General features: G+C 43.3%; 1 pseudogene; it reads right to left on the bottom strand.

Moving 5' to 3' along the window:
* Positions 1–944: 944 nt before the first annotated feature.
* Positions 945–1,454, bottom strand: LOC113185718 (large ribosomal subunit protein uL6 pseudogene; annotated as a pseudogene).
* Positions 1,455–13,092: the final 11,638 nt, after the last annotated feature.

Raw genomic sequence — 13,092 nt, 5'->3', positions numbered from 1 at the left:
TGAATAATTTGAAAGACTATTGCACTGGGTGGTAGTGTAGACAGATACAGTGTGGCTGGAGGAAGCAGGCCTCTGGGGTTTATATTTTGTTCTTTGTACCTGGCTCACTCACTCTCTGCTTTCCTGACCATCATTAGTGTGCTGCTGTCTTCCACTGGGCCCTTCCACCATGATGTTCTTGGGCTCAGAGCATCTATCATAGTCACCCATCTATGGACTAAGACCTCTGAAACCATGAACCAAAATAAGTTTTTCCTTCTGGAAGTTGTTTTTGCCATGTCTTTTGGTCAGAGTGATAAAAAGCGAATAGTCTTTTGAACTTGCTCTACACATCTTCAGAATACAGCAAAGTCTTGAGAGAGGGTTCGGCAGTGCTTGAGGTCCCCTGAGTCTCCAATTTGGTCACTCAGCTCACCCTCACAGAGGCCAGACTGTGACTGTTTACGTGTGCCCAGCAGCAGCTCTCTGTCTTCACCATGGTCATACTCTCAGCCTTTAATTCACACCAAGCCAAGAAATATTCCCAGAGGGAAAGGAAAATGCAAATCAGTTTGCTTCTGAGTTTACTTCTGCTTCTCTGGAATTTCAGTCTCTTTCAGCCTTATTGCTTCAGTAGTTCAATGATACCCGCCCCCCGCCCCCCAAAATCATTTTTTATGGTTTGTCTGGCTTTTCTAGTTATCACAAATACTTCATCCTGCCTTGAGGCAAAAGTCCCAATAGTCATATTACCTTTATTTACAGTACATCTAAAAGGATACAAAGTTTACATCTTGCCTACGCTGCAGGTTTGTTTTTCTTTTCTCTTTTCTATGTTGCATCTCTAAAATATCATAGCTAGTCCTCAGGGATCATCTGGCAGCTGTGGTCACTGCAGCTGAACAACTCTCAGGTCTTGCCTGTGGGCCTGTGGCACTGTCCCTTTTTCAGAGACAGACACCATCTCAAGTATTTCTGCTGCCCTTGTTGTTAACTTTTATGGCTTGCTTGAATCAAAGCAGCTGAATTTGATCCAGGTTCAATGTCATTGCCTTCAAGAATTATCTCATCTTTCTGGGCTTGAGATAATGAGCAAGCAATGCCTGGCCTCATCCAAACCCTGTGATGTATTTTTCACCCAAGACATTTTGTATTTCACTGAGAGATTGTTCTCCTGCATAGCCACGTAGGGGAACTGAGCATGCAGAACTCAGTTTGCAAGGGAAGTCCCATGTGTCACCCTTCTGCGCACAACTACACCTGATGCTGACACCAGCCAGCTCCTTTCTATCTCCCCACAATTTGTCAATAAGCGTCTTCTTTTTCTTTCCAAGGAGACTTGAGTTCTACATCTATGTGATTAAAGTCCCTTCACAGGGTTCCTCTGGGGCTCTTCACAATCACTGTGCATCCTCAGGGTGATGCCTACATTTTTCTGTCACATTGAGAGCCTGATTGCTGAGAACAGCCTTCATGCTTGCAAAGATGGGCAAAGAGAGCTGTATATGGACTTTGCCAGCTGTTTTTAGAACATCTTTATCATAATGAGTTCAAAGCAGAAGTCCTCTTATTCTCCCAAGTCTGCAAAACTTCCACCAGACTCATAGTCATCTGCCATGCTGGGGATGAGAGATGGTGTCCACATTCAAGAGGGGAGTACTGGAAGTTCTCTCTGGAAAGATAACCTTGGGAAAAGGGGCAAGCCATTTCTTAAAACCTCGGCAGGAAGAAGCAGGAACAAGTTCCCAGGCACTGAGGCAAGAGTGTGCCTGGTGTTTTGGGGTGATCCCAGGTGAGTACAGGGGGATGAGCAGGCAATGGTAGTTAAAAGCCCAGGGGTAAATTCAGGCCAGGATGAATCTAAGCATCACCCTGAATCCTTCATTGTCTTTTGGCACATCTTGTCTAATAAATATGTCCGACAGGTTTCGCCACTGAACACCTTTCACGTGATATCTCATTTGCGACCCACCAAGCTGTCCTCCTGTATCCTGTGTGGCTCATAGACAACTGCAGATTGAAATGGATCCTCTCAGACCAGGAACTCTGTATTCCAAGACAATTCCAAACAAAACATTCTCTTCTGCCACTCTCCCCATCCCAGGATAAGATTTTAAAAATTCTTCTCCTTTATGATACATGGATAGGCCAAATGAAGAGTAAACATTAGCCCTTTTTCTATAACAGGTAATTAGGATGCTTGAAAATGAATAATGATTTCATTTTAATGCCTGCCACGGTATTGAAAAAGCTGAGAATTTTAGAGTTGCTTGACAATCTATTCAAAAGTCAAAAAGATTTGGTGAGTTTAAGATGCTAGCAATGAATAAAGTGTTCAATTTCTTGTTGCTGAGAAAAATCTGCAATAAAATAATCTATTGGCCTCATGACTTCTTGGAAAAATTTCTCAAAAACACAGTGCTCTGCTCTTTCAACAACTACCTGGAGAGCATTTTGAATTCCTGTTGCTGCCAACTCTTCCCCACACACATCATGCTGACGCAGGCCACTGTCACAATGGGTCCAAACACCATTGTTGCTTTTCTAGTGAAGAATCGGTTTCTGAGGCACACAGAAGCACCGGCGTATGCTGTCCACATAACCACAGACATCCCGATTCTTTTAATAAAACAATAAAAGCTGGTTCTGCAGGCACCCTGTGTATATCCTTTGGGAAAACATCTGCTGCCTTCTGCTAAAAGCAAGAGCATTGACACCCCTCTCCACACTCTGCCTCTAACTTGGCATATTTGGAAATCTAATCCCCCTCTTGTTTGCAAAAAAGTTCCAAATGGTTAATAAGTAATATAAAAATGTGCCTAACAGAAAAATCACAGAAATAAAAAAATGTGTATATATTAAAACTGTTATATTGAAAATCTAATTTCTGGGGTAAAACCTTAGAAAAACTTTATTTTTTAAAAATTGTTGTTGTTGCTTGTAAGAGAGAATAACACTGCTTTTCTACAGTTAAATTCGAAATATTCTCCACTGGAGTGGGGAAATGTAGCACAGGAGGGAAGGAAAAGATCACAAAAGACAGTGGATGAACTGTCATAGTTTGTGCTAGAATCATGTTCTAGAATATTCACAATATACCAAAAGGCACAAAATGTGTTATGGCTAATGGTAAACAAGGGAAGAATGTATGATTAAGAAGATTTGTTGGATTTATTAGATGAAGTTGAATTTCCTCCCATGTTTTAAAAATAATCTGTGGTTAATATGCACCAAGAAAACCTGTGCAATTCGTAAAAACCTCCTTAAATATCCAATTTTTACTAACTTACATAAAATTAACACCTGGATTGTTATATAAAGAAAATATGTAAAAAATAAAACTTGTCACAGCTGTTACCATAGACGTTACAGATATATGTTTATGCACTCACATTTATAGTAGAATACTATAAATGGGAGTGGGGGGTGGGGGGGAACCTAATTGTTTTGAATAAAGATTGTGGACCTCTTGAAATCAGCTTTTATTTTTTCCTTATTCAATTAAATACTACCAATTTTTTTGGTTTCGTTTAAAAAATTAATTGTTTTAACCTTTAAACCAATGCTAGGAACTTCCTGTGATGTTTTTGGAAACCATTTTCAAATTCTTTATGTCTATTTTCAAGTGACTGAGTCCAAATTTGGATCCCAAACTGGAGAATGTGATCAATTTTTATTCTCTGGTTTATTCCCATTTCCTCCTTTCTGACATCTAGAAGTGCTCCTTATGGCTCCATTCCGAATCGATTTAACAATGGAGCTCTGCTTCAACGTCAGCTCCTAGGTGATCAATACCTGGTGGGGGCTTTGCCCAGTGTAGGCCATGAAGTCCTGCTGATGAATTAATCAAAATAACAGCTTGCTGAATGCCCTTCTTGTTTGTGCAAGACTTCTCATGTTTTTCAAAAAATGCTAGTTATGCATAACTGTCTTATTGTAATTCCTCTCTTTCTTTCTTCTATTTAAGGTGTTCATTTTTTATTCCAAAGGATATTGCTCTAAACTTGCCCTTGCTAAGTCTTATTTCTGCTGACTCCTGATTATTAAAGTTGTTCTGAATTCTAAGCATAATTCCCAGGATAATAACACTTGCTCTTACCTTAGGGTCATCTGCAAACCTAATGTGAGTTTTTAGATACTATTTTATTTCCTAATGATTTTGTTTTTTAAGGTGTAAGTTGATACAGGATAGCAACGATGGAGGTATTCTGAAACTCTTATTTTATACTAGATCCAGCCACAGTCATTCTACAGGGACTATGCTATATAGACACATTCTCAAAATCATGAGTATTTGGGCTGGGGATGTTACTCAAGCGGTAGGGTGCTCGCCTGGCATGCACAGGGTACTGGATTCGATCCTCAGCATCACATAAAAATAAAATAAAAGATGTTGTGTCCACCAAAAACTAGAAAAAAAAATATATTTAAAAAATTCTCTCTCTCTCTCTCTCTCTAAAAAAAAAAAAATGAGTATTTGCAGTCTTTGGACATCATGTTGATATTTGAGTCATGTTCCATGATGACTGAAGAATAAAGGAGGCCCCTTTCCCCAGGAAGCCCATGGCCTGCTCAGAGGTGCACTCAGGAGCAGATCATTGTGATGCAGCATCTGGAGGCAGGGACACAGATATGTTCAAGGTGCCGTGTTTAGGGGAAGATTAAAATGAGAAGTTCAACCAGAACATGACTGAGCTGTCCTAGCAGGAGGAAGGGGAGGCATTGGGACATAGGAGAGGGCCCAGACAGGGTGCTAGGGACAGAGGGAGGTGGCAGGCAGCTTTCAAGGAGCTTCAAGCCATCCAGTGTGGCTGGGAGAAAGGCAGGCATATGCCAAACCAAACTGGACTGTCCTGCCATGGGGGACTCTGGGCCTTGTCTGAAGGACACAGATGTGGATCTCTGTGTCTTAGGAAGGTATTGCTGAGGACGGATGAAGGGCTCAGGACTGACTGGGTCAGGGTGGCCTTCATCAGTGAGAAACCCTGATGACTGAGCCAAAGTGACCTGTGAGCACAGAACAGAGAGAAGACAGGGAATGAGGGCCTTAGGGATCTGTGTATAGACTGGAAAACATAAGAACTGACTTTTTTAAAAAGGAGAATCCCCTGTGGCATTTATACACAATGGAGTATTACTCTGCATTAAAAAATGACAAAATCATAGAATTTTCAGGGAAATGGATGGCATTAGAGCAGATTATGCTAAGTGAAGCCAGCCAATCCCTAAAAAACAAATGCCAAATGTCTTCTTTGATATAAGGAGAGTAACTAAGAACAGAGTAGGGACGAAGAGCATGAGAAGAAGATTAACATTAAACAGAGATGAGAGGTGGGAGGGAAAGGGAAAGAGAAGGGAAATTGCATGGAAATGGAAGGAGACCCTCATTGTTATACAAAATTACATATAAGAGGAAGTGAGGAGAAAGGGAAAAATAATACAAGGGGGAGAAATAAATTACAGTAGAGGGGGTAGAGAGAGAAGAGGGGAGGGGAGGGGAGGGGAGGGGGGATAGTAGAGGATAGGAAAGGCAGCAGATTACAACAGACACGAGTATGGCAATATGTAAATCAATGGAAGTGTAACTGATGTGATTCTGCAAGCTGTATACAGGGTAAAATTGGGAGTTCATAACCCACTTGAATCAAAGTGTGAAATATGATATGTCAAGAACTATGTAATGTTTTGAACAACCAACAATTAAAAAAAAAGGAGAATCCTCTTTGTTCAAGATGTATCAGCATACCACCAAAAACACAGCTCAAAGAACAACACTGACGTTCTGTTTCTTTTGTTTGTAAGGGCAGCCATTTATTACATCAGTGGGCTAAAACCAAGGAGCCCATTCAATTGTTTCAGTTATTGAAGACTTTTACCCAAAAAAAAGAAAAGAAAAGAAATCTCTACTGTTTTCTAAGGAGAGAAAAAGGGAAAGAATAATAGGTTTGGGGGAGATTATTCATAATTGGAAGATATTCATAATTGGAAAAGGTGTTAACAGATTTTCTGCAGGTCTCTGGAGTTTGAGGCAGCTTCTGAGTTTCCAGGTGAGTTAATAATGGCTCACCTGCTAAATGAACTTTATAATATGATCAAACAAAAGAAGTACATTCCAAAGAAAGAGGCTGTATTTAAGAATGCTGCCTGAAACAATGGTCCTTGTAACAGTGGCGGTAAATACTATAAGGAAAGTGGATCTTGGCAGATGTATAGGTTACTGTGATTGACACAGAGGTCTGGAGGAAGCCACTCATAAGCGGGTATGTTTGTAACGTGGACCTGGCCCTTCCATGGTGAACAGGGACAGCTCCTTACTTTTAACGTATACCCCCAACTACAAGTCCATTTGTATGAGATCAGCTGATGCTATTTACGAAAGTTTATTCTAAAAGTAGTCACAGAAATGGACCTGACTCCTGAAGTAACTTTGAAAACTGCGTAGAGGGTCTTTGCTTGCATTATCTACATTAGATATTTTCACTGTAGGCACGTGGTAGCTTGCCCTTCCCTTCCTCCTTTCTTCTTTCCTGCCTCATTCTTTATTTGACTTTAAATTAAGTTTTTGAGCTGAAAATTTAATCTGACAGTCAAGAATTTAAAGATGAAGAAGCGCACAGTGGAGGACATCCGTGTTCTTCTGTCCTCCCTGCCCCCTGCTGCCCCTCCTCCCCCCCCCTCAGGTGACAGGTGTGACACCTTCGGTCCTCACAGCCTCAGGCACTCTCTTATCCACACCAACCAAGGAAAGGAGGTTGTTCAAATTCCCCTTACTTTCAGTGAGGACCAGGAGATAGTCCAGGAACTGACTAAACACACCCACGTGTGGGCACGTGCTTGGTAAAGTTTACATCTGTCTCTGATGATCTATTTTCCAACAGGCCAATCACTCAGAGTCAAAAGCTAGTGGTATTTTGCTGTCTTCCTCCCTCCATTCCTCCCAGGAACTGATGGGTGACAGAGCTGAGAATTATCAGTAGAACAGAAGGAAGTAGCAGGGCTGCAGCAGCCTCCAGGGCAGGGGAGATTGGCAGGGACTAGCCCTCGTCCCAATGGTCTCTGCTTCCTGTCTGCCAAGCAGTTCTCCAAAAGCAGGTGAGACCGTCTGCAAGTCACCAACACAAGGACATATCTGCACAGAGCTCGGGGTGGAAAACAAGAAAAACCAAACAAGGGTGAAGCTCAAAATAGAATGAAAGCACTTTGATCTCCAGAAGATCTGGATGTCATCCCTCTGAAAGCGTGTTTCACAGACGCCCTGTCTAGTCACGCAGTCTCCCCACCACACACACACACACACACACACACACACACACTGCTTTCACGTTAACACACACACACCAGCAGCATTTTAGTAAGGATTACACAGCCCTTACATAGGCTAGCAATATAAACAAGACATATTCCTTCTACTCTTCTATTTTATAGATAACTTTGTTGACATGACTAACATTTCTATTGTAGAGGGATTTATTTTCCTAGCTTAATTCTTGAGTCCATTTTCCTTTCCAACTTGTATTTTTCTTACTTAGGTCTTTTGTCATGTATATGTTCATCTTTGGCACACACCCTAAGTTCTTTGTTTTTGGAGAAAGATGGCATGTGGATAAATGGTAAAGAAAATACTTCAAGTAGAGAAGTGTGAAGGGTGGCATTTCCTTTGCAGTAGCCTCGGGATCTAAATGTAGAGAAGAAAACAAATGAGCCCATGCAGAGAAGCATTAGGACTAACACTTTTCTGCGACGACAGCTTGTCTCAGTGATACTTGCATGATACTCAGTAGTGGCATTATCGAGCCCCGTGACCTGCCAGGGTCCATTGCCTGCCCTGCTCCCCACACTTACCTCTGGAAGTGCACACTGTTGCAGAATCTCAGAGTCACAGCTCATCAGCTTTTGTATGGTCTGGTTTGGATTCATAATTATACACCTGTGGGTTGCAAACTTTTTGGAGGTAAATGAGGCAAAACATCACATTTTCTGAAATAAGCGGGTTTCAAAACAGCACATACGGTAAGAAATCATTATAAATATTCATTTCATTGAATGAGAACTGGGAAGACACAACCAAAGCATTAGCGCTGGGGATCTCTGGTGTAAGAGTGCATTCTTATTTATTTTTCAAAAGCCTCACTGGACCAGGGCACATGTGCTCAGCAGTGGCTGGTGGTAGCTCCACCACCCCCGTGTGTTACATGAATTCTCATCATCACCACTGTTGTGGTGTCGTACCCACTGCTGTCCTGGACATTGACCACAGTACAATGAACAAGTTAATAGAACCAGTCAGGTGGAATGTGCCAGAACAGGTTAGGGTGCTGGGATGTAATAGAGGATAAAGGGGACACAGTGTACAGGTGAGCCACACAGAAGCAGAAGGGGCAGGGATGGGTGCACCCGTGGTGGAGCGTGAGACTTCCCTAAACCTATCTGGTTCCTGTGTCTCCCCAGCAGATCAGAGACCCTGCAGCAAGGAGGGCACCTCTGTTTCTTGCTGGATCTTGATTTTCCAGCACCCAGAGCAATGTCCAGCATGAGGCAGACCATGAGTTGACTAGGTATGTGGATAATTAGAACCAAGGTAAACCAGTGGGTGTTTCCCTGGAGACACTGGAGATCCCACTCTAGCTTGGGTGACTGCTGAAGCCACCCTGAGGGCCAAGATCTTCTGGAAGAGAGCACAGCAAAGCAGAAGCCGGAGCACTTCAGTATTCCTGGGGTTTTTTTCCTTTGTATTTTTTAGCCTTATTTCTTGCTCATGTGTTTTGGCAAGGATGATCTGCATGCTCTGGGGTCTAGGTAGATACACCTCAGATGAACATCTTCCAGACTCCTCGAATTCACCTTCAGAAAGCAATTGATAATGGCACAGAAAAATCTGGACTGTGAGCTGCATTTGTTGAAGATATATAGGTATACATCTGACATAATTCACATACTTCTTTTCTCCTGCTTCTGAAATAATGTTTGGAACAAAGCTTTTTTTTCCTGATCTTTTGAGTCACTCAAGGCCACATATCGTGTTTTGAGCTAGTCTGTTGGCAAATTTTAATACACTACCTTCTTTATAGGTATATCATAAATGCCCAGGTAAGTTATTATTAGGAAATGAGTAAGCAACCTCAGCACTTTAAAACCATTGCCTTTGTGTGTGCATGCATGTGTGTGTGTATGTGTGTGTGTGTGTGCGTGCGCTATGTGAGAGAGAGGAGAAAAGAGAGGAAGGAAGAGGGAGGGGGGAAGGCAGGAAGGAGGGAAGGAAAGGGGATGCTTCCACAATGACAGAAAGTAGGGTCCCCTGTGGGTCTACCTCCTAGTTCTCCTTCTGTCCCTGGTCCCCTGAAGTCCCCTGGAGACAGGTGACACGCTGAGTGGAGCAGCCTGGGGCCCTTGCACGTCCCTATGCAAATGGCTTGGAGTGGCTCCAGGACCCACCACGTTTGCAGCCCTTGTAGACGGGTGCTTGGTAAGAGAATGCTCTGCACGTTGGCAGGAAATGGTCCAGGTAAGGGAAGCTCTTTCCAGCTTGCACAGAGCCCCTGGGTGGACTCTGGTGGGGACTGTGGACCATGGGAAAGATTGGATTGGCCCTGTGGGGGCAGCTGCCACTCAATTGCACCCAATCACTTCCACTGAATATGCCATTCTGTGGTTGAGGAAGACAAACATAGAAATAAAGCATTTTAGATGAAATGAACCCTACAAGCAAAGCAATCATGTCTAAGGCTGATGTGGCCCAGCAGTCCCTGGTTGCACACCTGTGCCCTTACGTCCTCTTTGGCCTGAATTGGTGCTTCTGCTTCATGCATCTGCTTTGCAAGCCCCGCAGGCAGTTGTCCTCTTTCTTCTGAGAAATGTTTGTCCAAGCTCCCTCCTGTGGCTGTTTCCTCTGTAGGATTGATGTCCTTTTCTGGTTCACTCCCTTCCACTCCTCTTTCACGTTTGAAAGCTCCTTTGGAATGGATTGTCACTTGACTCTGAAAATTAGTCTGTTCTCCCTATTTTTCTTCATGAAGTTATTCCTTGCAGGCCTCACTTGACAGTCCTTTCTCCAACTCCTGCATGCTAGCTTCACATATCATTTTCAAAAAAGTGCATGTGCAACTTTGCCTCAGACAGTGTGCAGAAAATTCTCTACAATGGCAAGAGTCAGCAAATGGTTGCAATACTGGATCTGCAAATATTTTAATGTGATTTCCCCAACCCGTTAAAGGTTGAAACATTTTATCATTGATCAGCTGTATTTAGAGAACACTGCTACAAAAACTGGGAATAGAAGTATTAGTACCTTTTCTTTAAGCATGAAAATCTGTTAAGGTCTGCAGACAAGGTGTCCCCCATAGCTCCTGTGTTCATGCAGGGATGTTCAGAGTGCAATGGCTGGATTGTGAGAACTGTCACCTAATCAGTGCATCGTAGTTTGAATGGATTGACTGGGTGGTAACTGTAGGCAGGTGGGGTGTGGCTGGAGGAGGTGGGTCACTGGGAGAATGTCCTGGAAGGAGATATCTTCCCCTGTCACTTCTGCTTTCTGACTCTGTCATGAGCTGAGCTGTTTTCCTTCACCACACCCTCATAATGTGGTGCCTCACTGGGGCCCAGACAATGGACTCAGCCAGCTATGGGCTGAGACCTCTGAAACTTGAGCCCCAAATAAATTTCTCCTCCTCTACTTTGTTCTTGCAGGTATTTTGGTCACAGAGATGCAAAGCTGACCAAAACAAAACCTGGATAAAGATGCAAGAATGGCCTTGTCATTACACTATGTTACCAAATCCACATAGCCCGCAGAAAACAGGCACCTCGACTGGTTCTTTGTGATTCCTCATGTGTCTCCGGACTCCTCAGTCCATCTTTTTATTATTGGAATCCAGCATGCTGCTTCACACCGCTGAATCTTGTGACCAGCTTATCGAAAGGTGGCTCTGTAATTACAGATTACTATGCTGTGCACAGGACTCTCAAGCTGACATTCAGGTCTGCCTTCAATTGCTTCTTTCCACTGAAATGCGGCTAGGTGGAAGCAGATGTTGATCAACGAAAAATATTCTAAAGTAAGATTTAGAAGAGTATCCCAGCTGTAGTAAAAAATTAGTAGTAGTGTTCGAATAGCATTTTCTTTCTTCTGGATAAATCATTTTAAATAATAATGTGTTCTGAGAATTTTAAAATCATTTTACAGTAAAATAATTCTAAATATTTTATTTTTAAATAGATTTTTAAAAGGTTTCCTCAGAGACTTTTTGAACATCCTCAGCTGAAGAATTGTGACCATAGAAATTGATAACCTAGCAGCCCAAAGTTCACCCACATACAAATTTGTTCTTAGACACTACTCATGATTTGAATCAAAATTTACAGGGGAATCAAATAATAAACTCCTCCCCCTCCATTGCCATGGACTCACACAATGTGCATGCAAAATGAGTTTATACCCTCCAGAAAAGCATTACTACAACATGCAAAAGTGGGCATGGGCATGTATGTATGCTTCCAGAAAAGCCCAGACAGATCCGCATGCCTGCGGTTGGAATCTAGCTCTTCACTTAATGACACACCTAGGGCATTTTTTTTCTTCTTCTTCATACGCATCTCCTTTGTTAGTTGAGTCCCACATTTTGCATTATAATTTATTTAACCCGTGTCAACATTGATTGCTTCAAGATTTTCATTATTGAATGGAACACTTCAGGGAATACCTCTGTGTGTGTGTGTGTGTGTGTGTGTGTGTGTGTGTGTGTGTGTGTGTGTTCTCCTGTGTAAATACATTGGTAAAATACATTTCTAAATAGGTAGTTACGACAAAGAATGTGAATTTTAATTTTAAAATTTAAATAGGTCCACATTGCTTTTCAGTTTTTGCCTCTGGTCTCTGTGTGCGAAGTTGTATATCACACTCATTTTGCTAGGCTGTTTAATACTTGCTGAACTTCTGGGCGTGTCTTAATTATGAAGTTAAGTGCCTTTTCACATTTTCATTAATGCTTTTCCTGGACTTTGATTTGTTCATTTCTCTATCCCTTGTTAATTTCACCCGGCATTCACACAACAGATACTGAACACGGCCAGTTACGTGCTGGGCACAGAGACGCTGGAAGCAGAGTGGTCAACAGGAGCAGAGGAAGCCTTTATCTCACAGGACGCACGTTCTTGTGGGGAGACAAAAACGTACACAGTAGATGCTGCAGCCTTAGAGTCGGCTGCTGCTGAACTCAGTAGGGAGAAGGGAGTTAGACAGTGGGATGCCATGCGTGTTGAGAGCCACAGCCAAAGGGGCCCCAGCAAACTTCCAGCTGCCAGCAAACTTCCAGCTGCCGGCTGATGATTGGCTCACAGCGGCCCCAGCAACATCCAGCTGATTGGCTCCTCTGCGGTGCTGTTCATTGGGCTGTTTCCTTGTCCTTTCAGACCAGGGAGCTGCTCATTGGGGGACTTCTTTGGCTCCGCCCACACGACCCAGCCAATCGGCCTCAAGAGCAGGAGGATTGGGGGAGTGGGAGAGGCTTGGGTGTTGGTGTGAGAGGCTTGTGGGAAGCTGGTGGTGGCAGTTGGGCTCTGAGGTTTTTTTCCTGAGGAGCTGTTTTGTTTGGCGTGTGTGGTTCTAAAAATAAAGTTAGTTTCTTTTGACAAGTGGCTCCTGAATTGTGCCCAGCCAGACTGCGGCAGATGGGAGACTCCAGGTTGGGCTAGTAAGTCGCACCGTCTGGGAAGGCCGAAGAGAGAAGATGGCATTCACACACAGACCTGAGGGGTCAAGGACAGTTTGCATGATGCTGAGGAGCCAGGGGCAAAGGCCCTGAACAAAGATGGATCCACAGTCAGCAGGAGCTGAGCAAGAGGGCAGGAGCCTTGTCAAGCACAAGTCTTTTAGTGTTGCAGGAGAGAAGTGACCTGTGGCTTATGCTTTGAACAGGATCCCTCTGGTTGCTGTATGGCGATTCACCTGTGGGGTGAAGTGTGCACAGGGATGGGTGGGCACACAGAGGAAAGGCCATCCTGGCCATCTGGGTAGAGATCACTGCCTCCGACATGAGTGGCCGGGGCTCTGGGTGTAATGTAAGCCTGGAACAAGCAGGGTTTGCTGATGGATTGTGTATGGAATAAAGCCAGATAATT

Source organism: Urocitellus parryii, chromosome 2 (genome assembly GCF_045843805.1).
Source record: "Urocitellus parryii isolate mUroPar1 chromosome 2, mUroPar1.hap1, whole genome shotgun sequence".
Classification (NCBI taxonomy): domain Eukaryota; kingdom Metazoa; phylum Chordata; class Mammalia; order Rodentia; family Sciuridae; genus Urocitellus; species Urocitellus parryii.
Note: the sequence above shows the minus strand (reverse complement) of the source record. Positions and strands in the feature narration are given on the sequence as shown.